At 49.1% G+C, this 26,712-nt stretch overlaps 1 long non-coding RNA gene across 1 annotated transcript; it reads left to right on the top strand.

The window, feature by feature from the left end:
- Window positions 1-26,712, top strand: LOC140387287 (uncharacterized). The gene is made up of 3 exons (XR_011933835.1): window positions 1-255; window positions 24,950-25,127; window positions 26,549-26,712. It is a non-coding gene; the product is annotated as an uncharacterized lncRNA (long non-coding RNA).

Here is a 26,712-nt window from a genome sequence, read left to right as displayed (position 1 = left end):
TCTGCTCACTCACTGCCTTGCGTGGCTTTTTGCTGTACTGTCTGCAGCCTGTCAACAAGATCTCTGCTGATTCATTGCTGTTCTGATGTATGCTTTCTGCAATATTGGAGTTATACCGGTAACTGGCGAGGCCAAGCGTTAATGAGAAGTCGTCTTCTACCAGCAGTTTATTAATAACAGTGACATCTGTCTGTTTCAAGTGCCTTTTGTCACGGCGTAATTGTGAATGCTGCAGTCCAGCAGTTCTTCGTAAGGGTAAGATAATTATCAGCAGTACTGCTAAATAATAAGTTAATGGGTTGTTAGTGAAAAACTGCAGGAGCTCAATCACATGTCTGCATGTGGAGATGCTATTCATAGATGCTGTTAATAGATGCTTCCTAGCTTATTGAATTTTTAACCCGCTGGAGAGTGGAGGGGTAGGACATTGGTTGCTCTTTCTCCCTGAATAGCCTGAGTCATATCCCTATTTCCATTGCACCTTTAGCAACATATTCTTTTGCCCTTAAATTGGGTGTTTTTCACACTTTTGTGGTTCATTGCTCAGAATGCTACACTGCTTTTGTCCCTTTGTAATTTAGTTCTTAATTCCACTTCTCTACATCATCCAACATCTTATCGTTTAAACACTATCGTTTGTAAATTCTCAGCATCAAACCTGGCATTCGTTCATCCACTCTCAAATCTCCTCTGCCTCACCACCTCCTCCAAGAGTTTTCTTGACCAAACTTTTGGTCATCCTTCCTAATATTACCTCCTTTAGCTCAGCTTTTTTTATTTATAGTCTACGGGGCAACATGGTGGTGCAGTGATTAGTGGGGCAGAGAAATATCTTTGATTTGTATTATTAAATGTATACACCTGAAAACTAGCCAGGACTTCTTTTTCCGAATTAGTCTTCAGGCGCCGAGGACGTGGGTTCGTTCCTGGCCCGAGTCGCTGGCCATGAGGCGTTTGCACATTCTCCCCGTGTTTCAACCCCACAACCCAAAAGGATGTGCAGGGTAGGTGGATTGGCCACACTAAATTGCCCCTTAATTGGGAAAAAAAGAATTGGATACACTAAATTTAAAATATATATATATTTATAGTCTGTGATGTTCAACGAGCTGTTTGTAATGGAAACTTGTTCCTGAAAATATTACCCTCCAAACCATTTTCTTAAACTCCTCCCCCCTCCACCCTCACTTTGAACATGTACAAGGAGCACATGGACCTAGTGGCAAACCGATTGGTTCTTCCTGCCGCTTCCTCTTTGCCAAACATCTTTTAATGCTCTCCTTGATCCATCCCAGGAGATACAGAAGTCTGAGAACACGCACGAACAGACTCAAAAGCAGCTTCTTCCCCGCTGTTACCAGATTCCTAAATGACCCTCTTATGGACTGACCTCATTAACACTACACCCTGTGTGCTTCATCCGATGCCAGTGCTTATGTAGTTGCATTGTATACCTTGTGTTGCCCTATTATGTATTTTCTTTTATTCCCTTTTCTTCCCATGTACTTAATGATCTGTTGAGCTGCTCGCAGAAAAATACTTTTCACTGTACCTCGGTACACGTGACAATAAACAAACCCAATCCAATCCCTGAACTCGCACCCTTTCTCTCCAGAGCCCATCTTGCCCATGAGGCCCACCTGCTGTTCCTGCAATCCTGTTTCCATTAAACTACTGACCACCGACTTCTCCTCCTGGTCCCTATGTCGGCTGACACTGTAAATGGTGTTCTGTGTTCCGCCCTCCCCTTGATCTCACCATCCTCGCAAACTCCCATCTGATCTCCATGACCTCCCTTTCCTCTCCAACGGTCACGTAGTCACCTCCCAAATCCGTTCCCTTCCGTTCCAATTGGATTGCTCCTGCCACTGTACTGGGTTCTTAAAGTCACAACTGACACACTTAAGTGACTGACAAAGCTAACGGACGCGATTTAACTGAAAAAAGTGTTATTTTGGTGGGGATTTTCTCCCGGCTCTGTCGATGCGTTTTTCACTGCTCTCTAACCACACTTAGTCACTTAGAGTTCCTCCCCAGTCAAGCCCACACTTCAAATTATTTTCAGCATGGGAAGCTGAACTTGTTCTCCAGACCAGCTCCTCCAAGATCAGGCCACCATTTTCAAAGGATGCCCCAATGTCTGAGTGAGCTGGAGGGTCCCTAAGACCACCACTCATGGGAAATGTCACTTTCAACCCCCCCCCCCCCACACACACACCCGTATGGGCAGCTCCCCCAAGTGAGGGCAACCTGCTATAGGCCTTCCCATGCCCTCTTACAGCCCCCCCCTTTCAGGACCCCACCATTCACACGCACACCCTCAACTTTCAGAGGCCCCTTCATACCTCCCTCATCCCTCCTTTCATGGGCATGGGCCCCCCCAACCCCTCAGGCTCTGACCATTTGCAGTGCCACCCCAGCAACTCGGCACCCTGGAAGGGCTCCTTCCAGTCCGGCAGTGCCACCTGGGCACCTTGGCAGTATAAGGGTGGCAGTGTCAAGGTGCCAGATGTAGGGCCTGGGGGCACCCTACCCTGTCCCTGACCTCCCAGAGGCCTCCAATGGCTAGGGAGAGCCCCCTCGAGTGCTCTTTCTCACTGGGGACACCGTTAGATTTCGGGAGCCGGGTAGATCCGACACAGTTAAGTATTGGGAAGACCAAAGCCATTTTTGGTCCATTCCCCTCCCCAATAACAGTCCGGGATTAAGGCAGTCTGTTTTGAACCTTGGTTCTGGCACCAACAAGTTGGAGACTCATTTTGGGCTTAAACGTGATACCACGACTGCCTATTTCCATCTTCATAATATCGCCCAACTTCACCCTTGGCTCAGCTTATCTGCCAAGGAACCCATCTTCATGCCTTTTCTACCTCTTGACTTCACAATTCCAGCATGCTGGAGGGCTGGTCTCTCATTTTCCACCACGCACAAATTTGTGATCATCCAAAACTCTGCTGTCCATGTTTTAACTCTCAGTAAATCCGGTTCCCCATCACCCCTGGGTTTCCAACTACATTGGAACCTCGCCTCGCAACATCTTGATTTTGAGAGTCTCATCCTTAAATTCAAATCCCTCTCCCTACCTCTGTAATCTCCTCCAGCCTCGTAACCCTTAAGATACCTGCATTTAGGGCAGCACGGTGGTGCAGTGGTTAGCACTGCTGCCTCACGGCGCCGAGGTCCCAGGTTCGATCCCAGCTCTGGGTCACTGTCCGTGTGGAGTTTGCACGTTCTCCCCGTGCTTGCATGTGTTTTGCCCCACAACCCAAAGACGTGCAGGTAGATGGATTGACCACGCAAAATTGCCCCTGTTGCTTTATTAATAATGTTGGTGAACCACAAGTCTTCCCTTGTATCGATCAAATGACCACACAACCAGTTAGTTAGTTCAAAAGATGGTTTATTTACTTACGTAAGGGTATGTAAATACAATATCTACTAAGAGTTAAACTACACCTATCAGCTACAATAACCTATACTTAACTTCAGGGCGACCGGCACTGTGCAAATGGATAAAGCCTTTATCTAGATTTTACTGGGCTGGTTCGAAGAAAGCAGCTCAGTCTCTGCTGGGCTCATCCATCAGGTAGCGATCGTTGGTCTTGAACTTGGCTGGCTGTTCCTGCTGCAATTGGGTAGGCACAGGCCGGATCCAAAAGAGACAGAACACATGGCTGTGCTCCCTTTTATCCCTCTGGGATTTTGCGCTCTTTGGGGCGGTCCTTAACCATAGACCCAATAGTCCAACAGGGCTCTGATCATTGCCTTCGATTTCGGCCACTAAAGGGGCGGGTGCCTTGGTAGCTGGGCGGGTCCTTAGCGGTCATTGACCTTGGCGGTTGTGCTTTCTGAGTAAGGGGAGTGGCGCCGATCAGTCTGTGGCTGTACCGGTTGCTTGATTGTCTGTTGTCCTGGGAAAATGGGCCATTGAAATGCAAACAAGCGGGGGTTTCGATTCGGCCTGGTTACCAGTGTTTCAGATACACATCGGCTCTGTATCTGTACGAGTCCTGGGTTGGCCATAATTTCCATGGTCCTTTGCAGGTGGCCATCTTAGATTGCTACACCCCTTAATGGGGAAAAAAATAATTGGGTACTCTAAATTTAAAAAAAGATATCTGCATTTCTCAAATTTGTACCTCTTGAATGTCCCCTATTTTAATTTCTCCACCATTGGTGGTTGTGCCTTCAGTTAGGGCAGCATGGTAGCACAGTGGTTAGCACAGTTGCTTCACAGCTCATGGGTCCCAGGTTCGATTCCTGGCTTAGGTCACTGTCTGTGCAGAGTCTGCACGTTCGCCCCGTGTCTGCGTGGGCTTCCTCCGGGTGCTCCGGTTTCCTCCCACAGTCCAAAGATGTGCAGGTTCGTGTCCAAAAAAAAGGTCAGGTGGGGTTACTTGGTTACGGGGATAGGGTGGAGGTGTGGGCTTGGGTAGGGTGCTCTTTCCAAGGGCCGGTGCAGACTCGATGTGCCGAATGGCCTCCTTCTGCACTGTAAATTCTATGATTCTATGCCCAGGTAACTGAAGTTCTGTAATACCCTCTCCAGCTCTCTGCTCCTCCATCTGGTTTTCCTCCTTTCTGACGCTCCTTGGGTGACTGGGTTATTTGTTTGTGAGAGTCGGCATTTATTGCCCATCCTAGAGGACGTTTAAGAGTGGATCTGGTGTCACATGTTGGCCAGACCAGGTAAGAATGACAGATTTCCTTCCCTGAAGGACAATAGTGAGCCAGATGGGGTTTTGCACAATTGACAATGGCTTCATAGTCACCTTTAGGCTTTTAATTCCAGATTTTTATTGAATTCAAATGTCACCAGCGAACATGGTGGGACTTGAACCTGGGCAGCTAGAGCATGACACTGGATTACTAGTCCAGTGACAATACCACCATTCCCACAGCCTCCCCATATCATATCATACTTTGTTCTCATGAAACACCTTGAAATTTCATTCCATTAAAGGTGCCATACAAAGTAGAAATTGTTGTTGAAGGAAAATAGGGTATGCGCGCGTGGACATTTTCACAGCAGGTCAATATTCGGCACTAAAGGCAATTATTAATATTGCATTTACCATGAAAAGGGCGAAGCCAAATCTATGCAGGGAACACTGGAGATAATTACCGTGTGAGTAGAGAGTAAAGGCTTTAAGATGTATGCCAGGGATGATGACTCAGGCCAAGATCCACCTAGAGGTGATTCCTGGACAATACGCTTGTGCATTGCATCAGCCTCTGAATCATTTTGTTTACTGTGCTGAATGGAACAAACTGATCAGACACAGCTTTCCGAAGCTGGTTCCACGTGACAAATGTTTTTTGAGGAGTGTGAATTAATAATTAATGTTACTTAATTATAAAGAATTCCTACATAATGAATGAGGCAAAATTATTCTTAAACTCTGAGAATGTGCAGTTCGGAAAGGCTCCGTTGATACAGCACTTGGCAAAAACAAAACATACTCTCTGAGTTAGCCGCCACGAGCAATGCTGTGACTGCCTCGTTTTGGCAGTTCTGGTGTCTCGGTGGGGAGTGCTGCACAAGGGCAGGGTGGGAATTGGATGAAGGTTTTGGATCGATATCAACAGAGCTGCAAAATTCTGCCTCCAGTCTGTAACCGCAGTGCAGAATTGATGGATTCTGTGGAGACCTTCACTGAGCGTGGCCTCCATGCTGAATGGATTCAGGGTAGGAGAGCAAAAATAAAAGGGTGGTGCTGTCAAGGGAGGGAGGGAGAAAAAAAGAATTGAACTGAAAAAATGGAACACAATTGTTATTTCAACGTTAGCTTCCCTCCATGTTACAACTAAAATAATGTGCTGGCTTTATGCATATTTTTGGGAAACAAAAAAAATAGACCCTTTGAGTATGAAACAAATTGATACACATTAAAGTGAAGAATGCAGCTTGGGTAGAGTCCAGTGACTCATGTTAATGTAGCAACGCAGTATGAAAGTTTGTTCCACTCTGCAATCCTTTATGTATTTTGCAATTGTACAGCCTGGGGAATATCCAGCCTTTCTTTGTCTGACAAGCAGACGGTCACATTCTGGCCATTGAAGGAAAAGCCTAGCCCTTTTTCTCCTGGGCTTCAACAGCCCCATTGCATTTTCGGGAGTGACCATAGATCAGAAGCTTAACTAGATCTTGTCAGATCGATCGTGTGGCTAAATAACCAGGGTAAATGCTGGGTACCCTGCAATGCTCAGCTACGGTGGCCCCTGAAAACTCCTCCCCTATTTGAAAGGCTGTAGTCAGTGGGATGAAATACTCACCCCTCTCTTGGTGAGCGTAGCTCCAACAACACTCGCTCGTGACAGCATTCAGTGATAACTCATTGCTGGGTTTGTGTCATTGAGCTTAATATCAGCCTCTGTCACTGGTGCATTGTGGTTGTAATGTGTACAATCTACATGATGCAGTGCAGCAACTTGCTCCCAAGCGACCTCTACCTCCAGGAAGAACGAAGATAACAATTTCAAAGATCATCATCTGCCACCTGCACACCATGGGCAATACCTTAGAATTCCCTAAGAGCAACAGTGAGAGGACAATCACGACAAAGACTGCAGGAGAAGGTACATGTCACCTTTTCAGACAACTAGATTAGAGTGTAATGTCACAGACAGAAGCCATTCGGCCCATCCTGTCCATGCTAGTTCTCTGTAGAGCAATTTAATCAGCTTTGTTCCCCTGCTCCGGCTTGCAAGTTTATTTCCCTCGAGTGCCCATCAATTTCCTGCTGGAATCATTGATTGTCTCCACTTCCGCCATCCGCATGGGCAGCCCGTTCCAGGTCGTTACCCCCTCACTGAATTGAAAGAGGGATCTTTCTTACAACTCCCTGGTAGGTTTGTGCCCAGAACCTTAAATCTGAGACCCCTAATCTTTGTACCATCAGCAGATGAGAACCGCTTTCTTCGTCAATCTAAAGCAGCCGTAATTTTATGCAGGCCTAACAATCTCTCTGCAACTGCCTTTGAACTAATATTTCAATTTGTTTTCAATTTTGTGATGATGTGAAGATGCCGGCATTGGACTGGGGTGAGCACAGTAAGAAGTCTTACAACACCAGGCTAAAGTCCAACAGGCTTGTTTCGAATCACTAGCTTTCGGAGCGCAGCTCCTTCATCAGGTGCATTTTGTGGTCATCTTGACAAACCTGCTTCGACATGCTCAAATAGTCTCCTGCACATCACAAAATCCTCCTAATCCGTATGTTTGTAAATGAATCTTCGATTTCAGATTGACGCAATAGAAATTAATCATAAAGCAAAATGAACTGCAGTACCAGCAAAGGAAATTACCAGCAGGGAGATATAATTTGCAACAGGCCGCATTCCTTTTTTAGTTAAAAATTTAAAGTACCCAATTATTTTTTTCCAATTAAGGGGCAATTTAGCACAGCCAATTTAGCTAACCACATCTTTTTGGGGTTTGGGGGCAAAACCCATGCAGACACTGGGAGAATGTGCAAACTCCACACAGGCAGTGACCCGGGGCCAGGAGCGAACCCGTATCCTCGGTGCCAGGAGGCAGCAGTGCTAACCACTGCATCACCGTGCCGCCCTGAGGGTTCTCACTCCTGATCACTGTCCATTAACCTTGGTAAATGTGGAGAAGGAGATGATCCCTGCAGTAAAATACTTTGGTACTGCCTAGAGTCCGATATGATGATTGACCAAGATAATGGCGAGTTTCTGTTTCCTTATAGGCCTTTGACTACACATCAATGCCTACCTTCAGGAGAGGACAGAAAATTAAAAAAATAATAAACTGCAGAGTGGTTTCAAAGTCCAAGGGTGTGCAGATTATAGGTGGATTGGTCCGGCTACAATTGCCCCTTTGTCCAAATGTGCACGTTCGTTGGATTGGCCATGTTAAAATTGCCCCTTAGTGTCCAAAGATGTGCAGGTTAGGTGGATCGGTCTTAAATGATCCACGTGTGCAGGCAATGCAGAAAAGTGCATCCTTTCATCAAAGGACTGTGTTAAAAGTTAAGGTAGGAAGACTTGAAAGGAGGTGACTTCAAGCCGCCTTTTGGAGATTTTGTTCCCTCAATTTAAAGTACCCAATTCTTTTTTTCCCAAGTAAGGGGCAATTTAGCACGGCCAATCCACATCTTTGGGTTGTGGGGGTGAGACCCACTCTGACACGAGGCGAATGTGCAAACTCCACACGGATAGTGACCCAGGGCCGGGATCGAACCCGGTCCCTCGGTGCCATGAGGCAGCAGTGCTAACCACTGCGCCACCGTGCTGCCCCGTTTGGAGATTTTTGAGTGAATGACATACGTCAGATAAATTCAGAACATCAAACTCACACTTTCAGTCGGACAACAGTTCTAAGCATCAACTTGGTCGTCTAGGGGCAGCATGGTGGCACAGTGGTTAGCACTGCTGCCTCACGGCGCCAAGGACCCAGGTTCGATCACGGCTCTGGGTCACTGTCCGTGTGGAGTTTGCACATTCTCTCTGTGTTTGTGTGGGTTTCGCCCCCACAAGCCAAAAGATGTGCAAGCTAGGTGGAATGGACACGCTAAATTGCCCCTCAATTGGAAAAAAATGAATTGGGTACGCTAAATTCAATAGAAAAAAAACTTGGACGTCCAGGTGAGGTATGTTGGCTGGACAGCTGTTTTTTAAAAATCATTTTGGTGCCAACAGCAGAGTTGGATCTCCGTTCCAGTTGGGATGGATTTGGGACCTGCCTCCTTGCGCTACCTGTATTGGGGGTGGCGGCTCTGTGGCTCGCACCTGCCTTTGGACAGAGAACTGAGGATGTGCTGAATAGCCTTTCTCATCTTTAACTTTTTTTATTGCCACCCTTAGCCAAAGGTTCAAAGGGGGAAAGTAAGTCATTCCCAGCCAGCTGTAACGTTACTGTGTGACCAGATGCTCCAGGTTATTTATCGCAAAAACTGTGTCTGATTTCCCCACTTTATTGAAGGGGAGCTGCACAGCTGGATGTAAAAGATTATCATAGAATTTACATGGAATTTACAGTGCAGAAGGCAGCCATTCGGCCCATCGAGTCTGCACCGGCTCTTTGAAAGAGCTCCCTACCCAAGCTCAACACCTCCACCCTATCCCCATAACCCAGTAACCCCACCCAACACCAAGGGCAATTTTGGACACTAAGGGCAATTTATCGTGGCCAATCCACCTAACCTGCACATCTTTGGACTGTGGGAGGAAACCGGAGCACCCGGAGGAAACCCACGCACACACGGGGAGGACGTGCAGACTCCGCACAGACAGTGACCCAAGCCAGAATCGAACCTGGGACCCTGGACCTGTGAAGCAATTGTGCTATCTACAAGGCTACCGTGCTGCAGCTTTCAAAGTGTTGGGGAGTTCTCTCTGATTTAGCAGCCAATATTTATGACAACCAACATCAATGGGACAAATTTTTAGTCCCATGTAATAGTAATAATCTTTATTATTATCACAAGTAGGCTTACATTAACATGGTAATTAAGTTACTGTGAAAATCACTTAGTTGTCACATTCCAGCGCCTGTTCGGGTACACTGAGGGAGAATTAAGAATGTCCAAGTTACCTATCAGCACGGCTTTCAGGGCTTGTGGGAAGAAACTGGAGCGCCCGGAGGAAACCCACGCAGACACAGGGAAAACATGCAGACTCCACACAGATAGTGACCCAAGGGGGGATCGAATCTGGGACCCTGGCGCTGTGAAGCAACAGTGCTAACCACTGTGCTACCGTGCCTCTAGGACCCCAAAGCAGGTGAAAAACCTGACATTTATACAGGGGGAAGGAACTACGCGGTGCACATATTTACAGCCAGACACAGAAAGATTCCCAGACATAAATTGGATGAAAGGTACAGGGAGAGCAAGAGACTCCGGGGAGGGAGGAGGCAGAGATAAGAGAGAAATTGAGAAAAGATTGTAGATAAACATGGGTTTGATAGCCGTTAAACGCTGGATGAGCAGATCATCTTGGATGGAAAGCAAACATGAAACAAACAAGATATAGAAAGAAGAAGAAAGGTATGTCTTTCATTCTGCTCATTAGAAATGCCAAAGATCAGCGAGTCCCATAGTTATTTTAAGCTAACAGCAATGTTTCTTGTTCAGAATGATGTGTGAATTAGACAAATGGACACTCCTCAGAAATGTGCAATTCATAACTCTGATTAATTTTAGAACGAAAGCCCACGGGCTGTTACAACATCTGTTATATTTATTAAATAATAGACTATTGATGCTCGAGAGTGAGTAAGATTGTCACTCAGTCAGATAATGCCCTCTTTCATGGCTCATGAACATTCTGTGAACTCCAAAATTACAGCCTAATTGGTTGCTCTATATTTGGTTAATTTTGCCCCATGGTTCAGCTCAATTAAATAAATGCTGACAGCTAGAAGTAGAGTTGAAATGACATCCGCTGAAGACAGACTTAAAAGAAGAATCAAAGGAAAGCAGAACTGTGATTGTGTAGGCAATGCAGGAAATAATTGGTGATATGATCAACTCAAAAAGAGAAAGGTATGGCTTTCTGCAGATTTTCTAACCCTCTGACATGGGACTACAGCCAAGAAATCATCCCAGCGAATTGTTTTTTTTTTCAATTTTTGATGCTTCAGGGGGGCCGCAGGAACATGCTTTCATCCTTTTTGGTTGAGAACAGCTGTCATCATAAGTGTAAACAGCCTGTGCAAGGCAAGTTATTAAATCACAACGATATTCACACTGAAGAATTAATGATAGTTGTGATAATCACTGCCTGTTCATCATTAAACGATAATCAAGAACGTGGAACGAGAAAGTGACAGGAATCAGTATAACATATAATTAATCACAGGTGTAATTCCCAACAAGGCCAAATTAGTTGCAAAAAAAATTATTTTAAATTTCCCGTACGTGCAAAATCTTTCTTCAGAAGCTGACTGTGGTTATTCTGGAAGACTATCAAAGAAATGCAAAGCTTGCAAATAGTAACTTTTTTTTTTACAAGCGCCCTCTCCCTTGTTCTGTCCAGCAACATACTTCATCATGTCAGGAATCCGTGACACCCAATGATGGACGGGGACCATGGACAAAAGGTACAAATTGAGCCTCATGGATTATTCCTTTGCCCTGCACCTTTCTTTCTCTGCAGATGGAGCATTCTACTTTGACATGGGATCCATAAAATAGCCCAACTTCGAAAGGGTAGAACTCATCCTAGGATATTACGGGAAGCTTTGAGCTCTAAACTTGTAACATTTTCTGGTTGGGTTCAAGGTTTGAATCCTTTTTCCTCTCCACCTTGCTTTTTATATTAATGCACTTGTTAATCACTTGATTTTTCTCGAGAGGACACTGTGTAATTCTTTAAAATATAAATATTCGATATTCAGTACGAATACATGAACCAGTTGGCCAAAAATGGCAAAGAGGAAACTACTTATACCTGAATTTTATCGTTTGGGGGTAAATGTTGGAACAGTTGTTCCAGAATCCTCCAATGTTTGCTCCAAATGTGTTAGAAAGGGCGGCATGGTGACCCAGTGGTTAGCACTGCTGCCTACGGCACTGAGGACCCTGGTTCGAACCCAGCTCTGGGTCACTCTCCGTGTGGAGTTTGCACATTCTCCCCGTGTTTGCGTGGGTTTCACCCCCACGACCCAAAGATGTGCAGGGTAGGTGGATTGGCCACGCTAAATTGCTCCTTAATTGGAAAAAAATAATTAGGTACTCTAAATTTATTAAATAATAAATGTGTTAGAAAACTAGACATGTGATGGTATGGCCTGGCCTAACCAATTAGGTGAGCAATATTACACATAATAATTGCCGAATAGCTTCTGGATATCTGCTGCTCTATCATCCAGTCTGCATTTCCCAATAATTTCTACATACATATTTCAATACTCAGTAAAGTTTAAGTTGACAAAGGGCAGCATGGTAGCACAGTGGTTAGCACTATTGCTTCACAACGCCAGGGTCCCAGGTTCACTTCTCGACTTGGGTCACTGTCTGTGCAGAGTCTGCACGTTCTCCAAGTGTCTGTATGGGTTTCCTCTGGGTGCTCCGGTTTCCTCCTACAAGTCGCGAAAGACGTGCTTATTAGGTGAATTGGACATTCTGAATTCTCCCTCCGTGTACCCGAACAGGCAACGGATTGTGGTGAGTAGGGGATTTTCACAGTAACTTCATTGCAGTGTTAATGCAAGCCTGCTTGTGACGGCAAAAAAGATTAAATGGAATTCAGTGCTACTATATTAGCAATGTACGAGGAATGCAATATTCTTCTCTCATGAGCTACCTTGAGCAGGTTGAATTACCTTGATGCCCTCAATTAACAATGCACTTGTTATTGGGAACACTGAGTGTCCTTTGTCTGCGCTGCCAGTTGAAAGGGGACTGTATGTGGGGTTGAGTTCTGGGAGAGGAGGAGGAGGAGGATTAAGAAATGTGAAAGATATAATTTTTTTGCTGTTGGCAATCATTTATAAGTCTTTTATTAATTTTAAAGTCTGTTTATAGGACAGACGGGCCTCAAGCTGAGCGAAAGTGTTCTCTTGTGAACAAAGGAGCGATTGGAATGACTGTACATCCCGCCCATGGGGGTATTAGTTCCATGGTGCCGGCATGCTCTTGCACTTAATTGCTCAGAGTGAGATTTTCTGGACATAGAGAGTGAGTTGTATCACAAAGGACACGTTTTATTTGATATTTCGGGTTGTATTTTCAAGTTGGAAAGGTGGATACCAAGGGAAAGAATGAGCCTTGGAAAGCCTCCAGCGTGCTATTTATTGTGAATGTTGCTGTGCTGGCTGGCACCGCTTTGCTCCAGAACACAATGGGCATTGTTTGTTCAGGTAACATTTTATCTGTGTGATGTTAGTGTCACTGGTGTGAACATTTTAATAATAATAATAGCTTATTGTCACAAGTAGGCTACAATGAAGTTACTGTGAAAAGTCCCTAGTCGCCACATTCCGGCGCCTGTTCGGGGAGGCCGGAACGGGAATTGAACGCGCACTGCTGGTCTTGTTCTGCACTACAAGCTAGCTGTCTTAGCCCACTGCGCTTTCGGTGAAATTGCCAATTCTTTTAGGATACATATATAATTTTATAATACCTGTATTTAGTCCTTAATGAGTGTAATAATCTCCTTGTTTTATGTTGTTCTCTCGCAAAGTACATACGCAGCCATATAGACTACCTTGGCTCAACCATCCGGAACAGGCTTCCTGTTCCTCTTTCACAGTAATAAGCTCCTCCTCATTCTGCTACATTTGGCTCCAAATTAACACTGGATACGTTTCCCAGATGTGCAATGACATAATAAAAAGTGCTTCATGAACACCAATATTATTAGAAAACTGCCCGTTACCCTGTGACAAATTATTTATTATTTCAAGGCCAGCAGCGGACATCATGGGGAACATTTTTTAATATAAATTTAGAGTACCCAATTATTTTTTTCCAATTAAGGGGCAATTTAGGGTGGCCAATCCACCTACCCTGCACATCTTTGGGTTATGGGGGCGACACCCACGCAAACACGGGGGGAATGTGCAAACTCCACACGGACAGTGACCCAGAGCCGGGATCGAACCCGGGTCCTCGGCGCCCTGAGGCAGCAGTGCGCCAATGTGCCGCCCCTTTCATGGGGATGTTTAACAAGTAGCGGGCGTGTGTGATCAACGCTCAGAACCGGATTAAAGTGCTGCTGTGCTCTCTGAACTGCAATGCATCAGGTTTCATCTTTAGGGGAATAGCGAACCTGCTTGCCTTCTCGATCAGTATTAATATATCTCCAGCACATTAACAAGGCTGTGTGGCAAGAGCACTAATGTTTTAAGATGCTGTTGCAGACCAACAAACTATTTGCTGGAGCATGGAACTTTCACCAGCCACAATTTGTGTGAATAATAAATTCTGTGAAAGACTGTGAGTGGGGTGTACAGTGACGGGATCGCCAAAGGTTTATCTCTATGGGTACCAGTCGATCCCTTCCATTTACAGAAATGTGACTTTATTAACAGTGTAGGACTATGATATCACAACCAAATGTTACTGACAGAAACAAATGCAAAATTACAGTTGATATCCATCTGATTTTAGATGCATATTCTGGTTTAATGAGTACCCTGCGTGAAAATATCAAAATCTTCTCACCGGTCCCCCATGTTCTACCCTCCATCAGCTCAAAACCCTTGCCTTGTCCTAACTTGCACCAATTCCTGTTCCCCACCTATCACCCCAGTTCTTGCTGGTTTACATTAGTCCCCAGTTAAGCAATTTTAAAGTTCTCGACCTTGCCTTCAAGTTCCTCCATGGTTTGTCTCTCCTCCCCATCTTGTTAAGCTCCTCCGGCCCTACGACCCTCTGAGATATCCGTGCTCCTCGGGTTCTGGCATTTTGAGCACCCCTGGTGTTAATTGTTCCCCCGTGGCCATACTGTCAATTGCCTGGCCCTCAGTTCTGAAGCAGTCCATGTCCAAATGCAGCAAGACCTAGACGATATCCAGGCTTGGCTGATAAATGGCAAGTAACATTCACGCCTCAATCACCATCTTCAATAAGAGAGAATTTAACCATTTCCCCATCACATTCAATGACATTGTCACCACTGAATCCCACACTATCAACATCCTGGGGGTTACCACTGATCAGAAACTGCACTGGGCCCAGCCATATAAGCACTGTGGCTACCAGAGCAGGTCAGAGGCTGGGAACTCTGTGGCAACTAACTCACCCCCTGACTCCTCAAAGCCTGTCAAAGGCACAAGTTAGGAGTGTGATGTAATACTCCCCACTTGCCTGGATGAATGCAGCGCCAATAACATACAAGAAGCTCATCACCATCCAACGCAAAGCAGCCCGCTTGATTGCAACTCCTGCCACATTGACTCACAACGCCAAAGACGCACAGCAGCAGCCGTGTGTACCATCTACAAGTTGCACTGCAGGAACTCAGCAAGTTTCCTTAGATAGCACCTTCCAAACCCATGTTCTCTACTATCTAGAAGGACAAGAGCGGCAGATACCTGGGAACCCTACCACCTGGAAGTTCCCCTCCAAGCAACTCACCATCCTGACTTGGAAATACATCGCCGTTCCTTCACTGTCGCTGGGGCAAAATCCTGCAACTCTCTTCCTAACAGCACAGTAGGTGTACCTACACCTCAGGGACTGTAGCAATTAATAAAAGCAGCTCACCATCACCTTCTCAAGGGCAATTGGGGATGGACAATAAATGCTGGCCTAGCCAGCGATGTCCATGAATGAATTTTTAAAATTTGAATTCCCTCCTTAAGCCTCTCCACCTAATTAATTTTCCTCCTTTAAGACACTGTTTAGAACATACGTCTTTGGCAAGGCCTTTGTGCAGTTCTGAATGCCATATTGTAAAAAGGACATAGACGCAGTGGAGAGAGTACAGAGACGATTTACAAGGAAGATACTAGAATTACCTGGACACGGAAAGAGTGTCCAACTGAATCTGATGGAAAAAAGCCACAGGTGATCTAATCAGGCCATTCATTTCTGAAAGGTTTTGAAGGGGCCGATACGAGAAAGCTTCCTCTTCCAGGAAAGAGGATATCTTGAGGCCATCGATATGAAACAGTTACCGAGAAATCCAACAGCGAATTCAGAAGACACTTCTTTAGACCAAGAGTGATTGGAGCAGCACGGTAGCATAGTGGTTAGCACAGTTGCTTCACAGCTCCAGGGTCCCAGGTTCGATTCCCCGCTGGGCCACTGTCTGTGCGGAGTCTGCACGTCCTCCCCGTGTGTGCGTGGGTTTCCTCCGGGTGCTCCAGTTTCCTCCCACAGTTCAAAGACGTGAGGGTTAGGTGGATTGGCCATGCTAAATTGCCCTTAGTGACCAAAAGTAAAGATTAGGAGAGGTTATTGGGTTACGGGGATAGGGTGGAAGTGAGGGCTTAAGTGGGTCGGTGCAGACTCGATGGGCCAAATGGCCTCCTTCTGCACTGTATGGTCTATGTCTGTGTTTGAAACCACGATGTGGTTGAAATATTGATGCATTTAAGGGGAAGCAAGACAAACATTTCAGGGAGAAGGTGATGGAGGATTCTGATGGCAATTTAGATGAGAAAAGATGGGAGGAGCCTCGAGCAGAGCATAAGCGGCAGTATTTTTTTCATAGAATTTACAGTGCAAAAGGAGGCCATTCAGCCCATTGAGTCTGCACCGGCTCTTTGAAAGAGCACCCCACCCAAGCCCACACCTCCACCCTATCCCCATAACCCAGTAACCCCACCCAACACTAAGGGCAATTTTGGTCACTAAGGGCAATTTATCATTGCCAATCCACCTAACCTGCACATCTTTGGACTGTGAGAGGAAACCGGAGCACCCGGAGGAAACCCACGCACACACAGGGAGAACGTGCAGACTCCGCACAGACAGTGACACAAGCCAGGAATCGAACCTGGGACCCTGGAGCTGTGAAGGAATTGTGCTAACCACTATGCTACCATGCTGCCCTAACCAGTATGGACTGGTTGGGCCGAATGGTCTGGTTCTGTGCCATGTATCTGATGTAATACTGTGTAGGCCACAGGCCCAGCTGCTCCTTGCCTCTGTTTGTGCCCCTATCCTGTTTCAAAAGCTACAAATTCCCTACAAACAATAAGCGTTTAAATGAAATGAAATGAAAATTGCTTATTGTCACAAGTAGGCTTCAAATGAAGTTACTGTGAAAAGCCCCGAGTCGCCACATTCCGGTGCCTGTTCGGGGAGGCTGGTACGGGAATTGGACCGTGCTGCTGGCCTGCCTTGGTCTGCTTTTAAAGCCAGCGATTTAGCCCAGTGTGCTAAACCAGCCCCATAGTGAGAGATTTCTTGACCGTTTTAACTCTGCATTGTTTGAACAGCAAATAATATTTAGAATATTTTTTCGGCCTAGTTTCTGTAGGGGGGAATGTTCATTTCATAAACTTATTACTATTATTTGGGGGCCTGTACACTTATTACTAAAGTTACAATCAGGGCCAATAGCTTTTTTCACAGACATTGAGTTTGTTCATTTCCGCCTTAATGACAGAGGTGGGCGGAACGGTGGCGCAGTGGTTAGCACTGCTGCCACAAGGCGTCGAGGACCCGGATTCAATTCCGGCCCTGGGTCACTGTCTGTGTGGAGTCTGCACATTCTCCCCGTGTTTGCGTGGGTCTCACCCCCACAGTCCAAAGGTGTGCAGGGTAGGTGGATTGGCTACGCTAAATTGCACCTTAATTGGGAAAAAGAAAATTGACTGAGTCACCTGTGCTGGGCACATTCACTGCTCCTCCCTTCCACCCTTCACACTCAACCTTCCCCCTCACACACCCCACCCACCCCTCAAACCCCTCCCACCGCTCACACACCCCACACAGCCCACACACACCCCGCACACCCCTCACACCCCACCCACCCCACCCACCCCTCACACCCCTCACACCCCACCCAACCCTCACACCCCTCACACCCCACACACCCCACCCACCCCTCACACCCCTCACACCCCACAAACCCCACCCACCCCTCACACCCCACCCACCCCTCACACCCCACCCACGCTTCACACCCCTCCCAACCCTCACACACCCCTCACACACCCCACACACCCCTCACACCCCACACAACCCTCACACCCCACACACCCCTCACACCACGCCCAGCCCTCACACACACCACACACCCCTCACACCTCACACACCCCACCCAACCTCACACCCCCCACCCACCTCACACACTACACCCAGCCTCACACACCCCACCCAACCTCACCCCCCCAACCTCACCCCCCAACCTCACCCCCCCACCCAACCTCACACCCCCCACCCAACCTCACCCTACCACCCAACCTCACACCCCCTCCCACCTCATATCCCCCACCCAACCCCACCCCCCCCCACCCAACCACAAAACCCCCACCCAACCACAAAACCCCCACCCAACCTCACCCCCACCCAACCTCACCCCCCACCCAACCTCACCCCTCCCACCCAACCCCACACACCCCGCCCAACCTCACACACCCCACCCAACCTCACAAACCCCACCCAACCTCACACACCCCACCCAACCTCACACACCCCACCCACCTCACACACTCCACCCAACCTCACACACCCCACCCAACCTCACCCCCCCACCCAACCTCGCCCCCCCACCCAACCTCACACCCCCACCCAACCTCACCCCTCCCACCCAACCTCACACACCCCACCCAACCTCACATCCCCCACCCACCTCACACACTACACCCAACCTCACACACCCCACCCAACCTCACCCCCCAACCTCACGCCCCCACCCAACCTCACCCCCCCACCCAACCTCAAACCCCCCACCCAACCTCACCCCCCCCACCCATCACACACTCCACCCAACCTCACCCCCCCAACCCAACCTCACAAACCCCACCCAACCTCACACACCCCACCCAACCTCACACACCCCACCCACCTCACACACTCCACCCAACCTCACACACCCCACCCGACCTCACCCCCCCACCCAACCTCGCCCCCCCACCCAACCTCACACCCCGCCCAACCTCACACCCCACCCAACCTCACCCCCCCCACCCAACCTCACCACTCCCACCCAACCCCACACACCCCGCCCAACCTCACACACCCCACCCAACCGCACCCCCACCCAACCCCACACACCCCACCCAACCTCAACCCCCCCTACCCACCCACCTCACACACCCCACCCAACCTCACACACCCCACACACACCTCACACACCCCACCCAACCTCACACACCCCACCCACCCCTCACACACCCCACCCAACCTCACACCCCCCACCCATCTCACACACTCCACCCAACCTCACCCCCCCAACCCAACCTCACACACCCCGCCCAACCTCACACCCCACCCAACCTCACCCCCCCCACCCAACCTCACCACTCCCACCCAACCCCACACACCCCGCCCAACCTCACACACCCCACCCAATGCACCCCCACCCAACCCCACACACCCCACCCAACCTCAACCCCCCCTACCCACCCACCTCACACACCCCACCCAACCTCACACACCCCACACACACCTCACACACCCCACCCAACCTCACACACCCCACCCACCCCTCACACACCCCACACCTCACCCCCCCCACCCACCTCACACACCCCACACCTCACACACCCCTCACACCCCCCACCCACACCACCCAACCTCAACCCCCCCCACCCAACCTCACCACTCCCACCCAACCCCACACACCCCGCCCAACCTCACACACCCCACCCAATGCACCCCCACCCAACCCCACACACCCCACCCAACCTCAACCCCCCCTACCCACCCACCTCACACACCCCACCCAACCTCACACACCCCACACACACCTCACACACCCCACCCAACCTCACACACCCCACCCACCCCTCACACACCCCACACCTCACCCCCCCCACCCACCTCACACACCCCACACCTCACACACCCCTCACACCCCCCACCCACACCACCCAACCTCAACCCCCCCAACCCAACCTCACACACCCTGCCCAACCTCACACACCCCACCCAACCTCACCCCCCACCCAACCTCCCCCCCCCACCCAACCTCACCCCTCCCACCCAACCCCACACACCCCGCCCAACCTCACACACGCCGCCCAACCTCACACACCCCACCCATCCTCACCCCCCACCCAACCTCACCCGCCCCACCCACCCACCTCACACACCCCACCCAACCTCACCCCCCCACCCAACCTCACACCCCATCCACCTCACACCCCCCCACCCACCCCCTCACACACCCCCTCACACATCCCACCCACCCCACCCACCCCACCTCACACACCCCACCCACCACACATCACCCACCCCTCACACACCCCACCCAACCTCACACACCCTACCCACCTCACCCCCCCACCCACCCCTCACACACCCCACCCAACCTCACACACCCCACCCACCCAACCTCACACACCACACCCAAGCTCACACACCCCACCCACCCAACCTCACACACCACACCCAACCTCACACACCCCACCCACACAACCTCACACACCCCACCCACACAACCTCACACACCCCACCCAACCTCACCTCCCCCACCCACCCAACCTCACACACCACACCCAATCTCACACACCCCACCCAACCTCACACATCCCACCCACCCCTCACACACCCCACCCACCCCATACACCCCACCCCACCTGGCATACCCCACCCAACCTCACACCCCCCACCCAACCTCACACCCCCCACCCAACCTCACACACCCCACCCACCCCATACACCCCACCCCACCTCACACACCCCACCCAACCTCACACCCCCCCACCCAACCTCACACACCCCACCCCACCTGGCACACCCCACCCAACCTCACACACCCCACCCAACCTCACACACCCCACCCACCCCATACACCCCACCCCACCTCACACACCCCACCCACCCCTCACACACCCCACCCACCCCATACACCCCACCCCACCTCACACACCCCACCTCACACACCCCTCACACACCCCACCCACCCCATACACCCCACCCCACCTCACACACCCCTCACACACCCCACCCACCCCACCTCACACACCCCACCCAACCTCACCCCCCCTCACACACTCCACCCAACCTCACACACTCCACCCACCCAACCTCTCACACTCCACCCAACCTCACACAACTCTTTAGAATTATCATGTCTGGAGTTTGCTCACTCTCCCCGTGTCTGCATGGGTTTCACTCCCACAAGCCATAGATGTGCAGGGTAAATGGATTGACCACGCTAAATTGCCCCCTAATTGGAAAAAAATAATTGGGTACTCTAAATTTTTTAGAAAAGAATTAACTTCCCTTGAAATTAAAAAACAGCCTAGATTTATTGCCCACCCAATGCGAAACGGTCGTCACTACTGAAGGTGTGTACAGCTGTGTTAAATGTATCATTTGCTTATTAAATATATGTATTAAAATGGCTGTGATAAATGTAAACATGCGGGCATGCTGGCACAGTGGTTAGCACTGTTGCTTCACAGCGCCAGGGTCCCAGGTTCAATTCTGACCTCAAGTGTCTGTCTGTGTGGAGTCTGCACTTTCTCCCCGTGTCTGCGTGGGTTTCCTCCGGGTGCTCCGGTTTCCTCCCACAGCCCAAAGATGTGCGGGTTAGGTGAATTGGCCATGATAAATTGCCCGAAAGGTAGGTGGGGTACGGGGTTATGAACGGGGGATCGGGCCTAGGTAGGGGGCTCTATCTGAGCAAGGGTCGGTGCAGACTCGATAGGCCGAATGGCCTCCTTCTGCACTGTAAGGATTCTATCATTCGATGAATTTGAAATTATTATTAGTATTTGGGGACTATATGTCGCCATCCTCTTGTAACAGGTGGTAATACTGCAGCATGAGACAGCAAATCTTCTCAGTTGTTTCAAAACTCTTTGAGACAAAATGGAACTTTTCAACGTAGTGACTATTGCACAGATGCACTCTCTCAGTTAAGGAGTGTGTGAACAATAATTGTTGTTGGTCATGTTGTACATAGCTCCACGGATTTCAAATCCATTTTCGTTTTTTAAAAAATTGAGAATATCCAATTCATTTTTTCCAATTAAGGGGCAATTTAGCATGGCCAATCCACCTACCTCGCACATCTTTTTGGGTTGTGGGGGCGAAACCTACGCAAACACGGGGAGAATGTGCAAACTCCACACGGACAGTGACCCAGAGCCGGGATCGAACCTGGGACCTCGGTGCCGTGAGGCAGCAGTGCTAACCACTGCGCCACCGTGCTGCCCCACAAACCCATTTTCAAGTGGAGGTTTCCACACAGATTTCTCCACTTCCAGGCCAGTGTTTTGTTGTAAAAATCTAAATTCAGGACGCCTTGAGTGCTTAAGCAATGAGATTCATCCAGACTCTACTCATTTCAATCGATTGGTTGGTAAGGAAGAGCTCACCTTTCATGACCTCAGGTCCTCGCAGAATGTTTTACGGCTCATATATAATTCAGGGCAGAATTTTCCAGACTAAGTTCTCGGAATGCCAGAATCACTTAATAATAATGATAAAAATCTTTATTGTCACAAGAAGGCATACATTAACACTGCAATGAAGTTAATGTGAAAAGCCCCTAGTCGCCCCATTCCGGCGCCTGTTGCTGGTCAGAAATTGGTTTGACTAATTGTCAGGCTTCATCGAGGGTCTTCACTCATGCTTCACAGCTCCAGGGTCCCAGGTTTGAATCCCGGCTTGGGTCACTGACTGTGCGGAGTCTGCACTTTCTCCCCGTGTCTGCGTGGGTTTCCTCCGGGTACCCCGGTTTCCTTCCACAGTCCAAAGATGTGCGGGTTAGGTGGATTGGCCAAGCTAAATTGCCCTTAGTGTCCAAAACATGTGAATTGGGGGTTACTGGGTTACGGGTGTAGCCACCTGGGTAGGCCACTTCCCGACTTAAAATGGAGAACTGCAAAGACTGAAGGGAAATTCAGCCAACACAGGCAAAATTGAGCAAGTGCAGAAATCCTGTGTATTGAAACTTGCAAAAAACCAGACAGCACTGAAACCAGCAGCCATCTGCATAGTAATGAGGGATTCCAAGGCACAATTGCACCACTCAAGGTGAATAAAGCCAAGCCAGACTCCTCGGCGCCAGTAGGAGCCAAGATAAAGGAAGGCCAACGGACATTTAGGGATCGCCCAGCGACCAGGGAACAACTCCAGTATTGGAGAAATCGATCCAAATGATCGGAACGCAGTCCAATTATTTGGAACCAGGTACGGGGTCCGCCCCGAAGGGCGGGAAGCCCCTGGGGACTATAAAGTAAAGCCCCCAAGTTCCAATTGTCCTTCTTGGCAGGGTCACTCAGCAACGTGAAGCAACCCCTGAGAGTGAACTGTCCAGCGGCCGCCATCCAAGTAAGTCTCAAGTCAACGCTCGCTACGAGATAGGCGCTCCTAGCTACCAGTCCATACCAGCTTTTGAATCCTGCAGACTCAGGACCTGAACGAAAGGCCATTTGTTCCCCTGACCTGGTGGGCCAGTCCAAAGCTAAGTATAGGCCTTTTAGTGATAGAAATAGTCTAGAAAGTAGAGTTTATGCATGAGTAGTGATTTACTGTGTATAATAAATGTGTTTTGACTTGAATCTTACTAACTGGTGCATTGAGTTATTGATCATTACTTGAACTTGAACCTCGTGACAGTATCATAAAGATACCTGGCGACTCTAGAGCAAAGATTAAACAAACAGAGCAAATTACGAAGAGCCAACCAAAAGTTAGCAACACAGGGGATAGGGTAGATACGTGGGCTTCAGTAGGGTGCCCTTTGTAAGGGCTGGTGCAGACTCGATGGGCCGAATTACCTCCTTTTGCACTGTAAATTCTATGATTCTTTCCCAGAGGGCCGCATTAGTATCCCACCTCCAGGTTCCCTGACCAATCAGGGCAGACGGGTGGGTTAGATGGGCCCATTCTGTCGCGGGAGGGTTTCTAATGAAGGGGACGATGACATGGATCACAAGGGCTCACCAACACTTGGACTTTTGAGGCTTCAGCAACCACAGAAATGGAGAGGAGACTTGGAAAAGCTGCTTCCTGGCTCTCTCTCACTTACCTGGGTGTCTTGCTGAGGGGCTGCAGTGAGGTGAGCTTGCCCCAAAGACAGGACAAAGTGGACTAACCTTTCCACCAAGCTGGCAAGGATGGAAGTGGCCAAGGAAGTCAACAGCAGACCTGTAGTCCTGTCAACCTGGAGGATCTAGGAGCTCAGCAGGACATGACAGGTGAGTGGTACAATATCTTCAGATGCACTCTCCAAGCATTCTGTCGTACAGCACTCCTCAGGATAACCTGCTTTGCAGATCCACCAATTTCTCTCTCCAGGCACCTCACCACCTGAGCAATTAACGCTCACACTCAACCTATTTTCTTCTCACACCCATCCTTCTCTGTTACCATCCAGAATGCCCTCGCTGACCCCCCCCTCCTCCTCCTTCACTGTTACCATCCAGAAAGCGCCACCCACCCCCTCCATATGTGATTCCGAACACCCTCATCTCCACACCACACAGCTTGGCAAGAAGCAGACACCCAGGGTGGCCTTCCAGTGATAGGCACCTTATTGGCCAATGACCATACGTGCTCACCTGTCCCACTGGGAAGGCAACCTTTCCCCAGGAGGCTGCAGACATCAGCAGTGGCCTCCTGGGGCATTGGTGCTCAGATATGTCGAGGGAACTGATTTTCTGCATTGGACCATGTGTTGAGGTGGGTGGGTGGGGGGAGGTGGCATCTTCCAGCTGGATCTCAGTGTCTATCATCCCCTGGAGGGGTATGAGTCTCAGGAGAAGGCTGTTAGAGCGGTTGACATTGTTGAAGACTGGCAGCAGGGAAATACAGCTGAAGGTGAGTTAAATGCGAGGCGGGTAGTGCTTTGCAAGAAGTTGGCAATAACCTGTCTAGCAGTGAAGGCACAATCTGAGTGCAGCCTCTTACTTGACCATGGCTGGAGCTCTTTGGTATAATTGATCAAAGCCTTCCCAGCCTGCCAGTTTCACTTAAGCTCCACTGGTGGCACACTTACCTCAATGAATCTGGCGAGTCACTGACAGCTTAGGAAACAAGTGCCCTGGCTGTGAAATGCCGTGTAATTGTTGAAACAGTATGTAGTTGCCTTTTTAAATACCTTAACTGGTTTCCTGGCAGATCCACGAAGTCACCATCGTCCCACACCATAAAACCCCGATGACATTGGGATTTAACTCCTTGCACACAGGCAAACACATCTCCCTTGTCTGGGATATCTGACTTCCCTGCCTCAGTTGTAATATAAGGAAACATGGCAACCAATTTGCCAACAGTAAGGTTCCACAAACATCAATGGAGATCATAAATGACAACATCAGCTGTGCTTTTAAAAAATAATTCTGCTTGGAAGATATTGGTCAGGAGAACCTCTTCAACATTCTCTCATTGTGTTACAGGTAGCTGAGAAGACAGATGGGATCACAGATGAAATCTGCAATGATTGGCACCACCTCCAACATTAGAGTCCCCCTTCAGTGCTACACTGGAGTACAGGCTAGGTTGTGTGCTTAAATCGCTAGAGTAGGACTTGAACTTGCAACATTCTGACTAAAGCAGCACTTCTACTAATCAAAGGTAAGGTTTGCAGTGTAAATGTGCATGCTTGCAAGGAAGTAAGATTGCTAACTTCAATAACATTAGAGTGGGAAAAGTTACTTTTCTCAAATTCAGCTCCATTTTCGTGCAATTCATCTATTAATTGCCCATGAGAAGCTGCCTTCTTGAACCGCTGCAGTCCCTGAGGTGTAGGTGCACCCATGGTGCTGTTAGGGAGGGAGTTCCAGGACTTTGACCCAGCGACAGTGAAGGAGCGGCGATACACTTCCAAGTCAGGGCGGTGAGTGACTTGGGAGGGGAACCTCCAGGTGGTGGGGTTTCCATTTGTTGCTGCAGGGTTTGGAAGGTGGAGCCTTGGGGAGTTCCTGCAGTGCATCTTGTAGATGGGTCACCCGGCTGCCACTGCATGTTGGTGGTGGAGGGAGTGAATGTTGAAGGTGGTAAATGGAGTGCTCAGCCTGTGGGCTGCATTGTCCGTCCTGGATGGTGTTGAGCATCTCGAGTGTTGTTGCAGCTGCACTCGGCCAGGCAAGTGGAGAGTATCCCATAAACCTTGACTTGTGCCTTGTAGATGGTGGTGGTGATATCAATAACATTTTGGTTGACGTACATTAAATCCCATTTACCATTCTATGCCTACATCCCTCAGTTTCCCCAAAAGACTATTAATCTTAGACTCAGAGTATGATTCGACGGAAACAATTCTATGTCTGGTTTTGGGCGCGTTTATCTGGGTGTTTCTTGGCAGCTGAAGCACTGAAAACACCCACTATCCAACAGCACTTTGCCATTTTTGTTGGCCTCGGGGAGTTTCTCTCCACCAAGGCCGCACTGGAGTTAATTGTGCCTCGCAGTCGTGGCACCATTTTGGCCGGCTGCCCCGATCTCCCTCCAATCCCCCTCTCCATTGGCAAGGTCCCTCCGGGCCCATTCCCTGACAGTGTCAACTTGGCACTGTCAGTGGCTATGCCAGCCTGGCAGCATCAGTGTGCCCAGGTGGCACTACCAAGGTGCCAGGCTGGAGTGCCAAGGTGTCTGGATGCCAGAATGCCACACTGTGCTGTCCCCGATCACCCTGAGATCTCTAATGGCCTGGGAGACCCCACCCCCAGGTGCCATTACGACTGGTGCCCGTTTGTGGAAACTGGTACTCGATGGCCCCCTGGCGAGGTATCCCAGGTGCAGCTGTTGGGTCCCGGGCACCGGTAAAATCCCACAATTAGGCTCATTTAAAATTGCAGATCTGGATTACGCCCAGTGAGGGCGTCCAAAGATCTTGTTAAATCTCGCGAGGTGTTTCGAGCGTCGCAAATCTCGCAAGAGGCCTTTCGCGAGACTCAATGGCCTCTTCCAGACACCAAGTCGGGCAAGACGAGGCCACTAAATCGCTCCCTCGGTAACTGAGTATTCACTGTCCTCTCTATTGGATAATTCCAAAGATTCAGAACCCTCTGAAGAAATTTCTGATCTCAGTCCAGCCGATCCTCTTACCCCGAAATGATGACACCAGGTTCGAGGCTCTAATACCGGGGGATACAACCTTTCGACCTCTAGTGGGTGCCAGGATCAAGCTGAATCTTGGTGCACTCGACAATAGCATAGC

Source organism: Scyliorhinus torazame, chromosome 12 (genome assembly GCF_047496885.1).
Source record: "Scyliorhinus torazame isolate Kashiwa2021f chromosome 12, sScyTor2.1, whole genome shotgun sequence".
In the NCBI taxonomy this organism is placed as follows: Eukaryota; Metazoa; Chordata; class Chondrichthyes; order Carcharhiniformes; family Scyliorhinidae; genus Scyliorhinus; species Scyliorhinus torazame.
The sequence above is the reverse complement of the archived record's forward strand: the minus strand, read 5'-3'. Positions and strand labels throughout refer to the sequence as shown.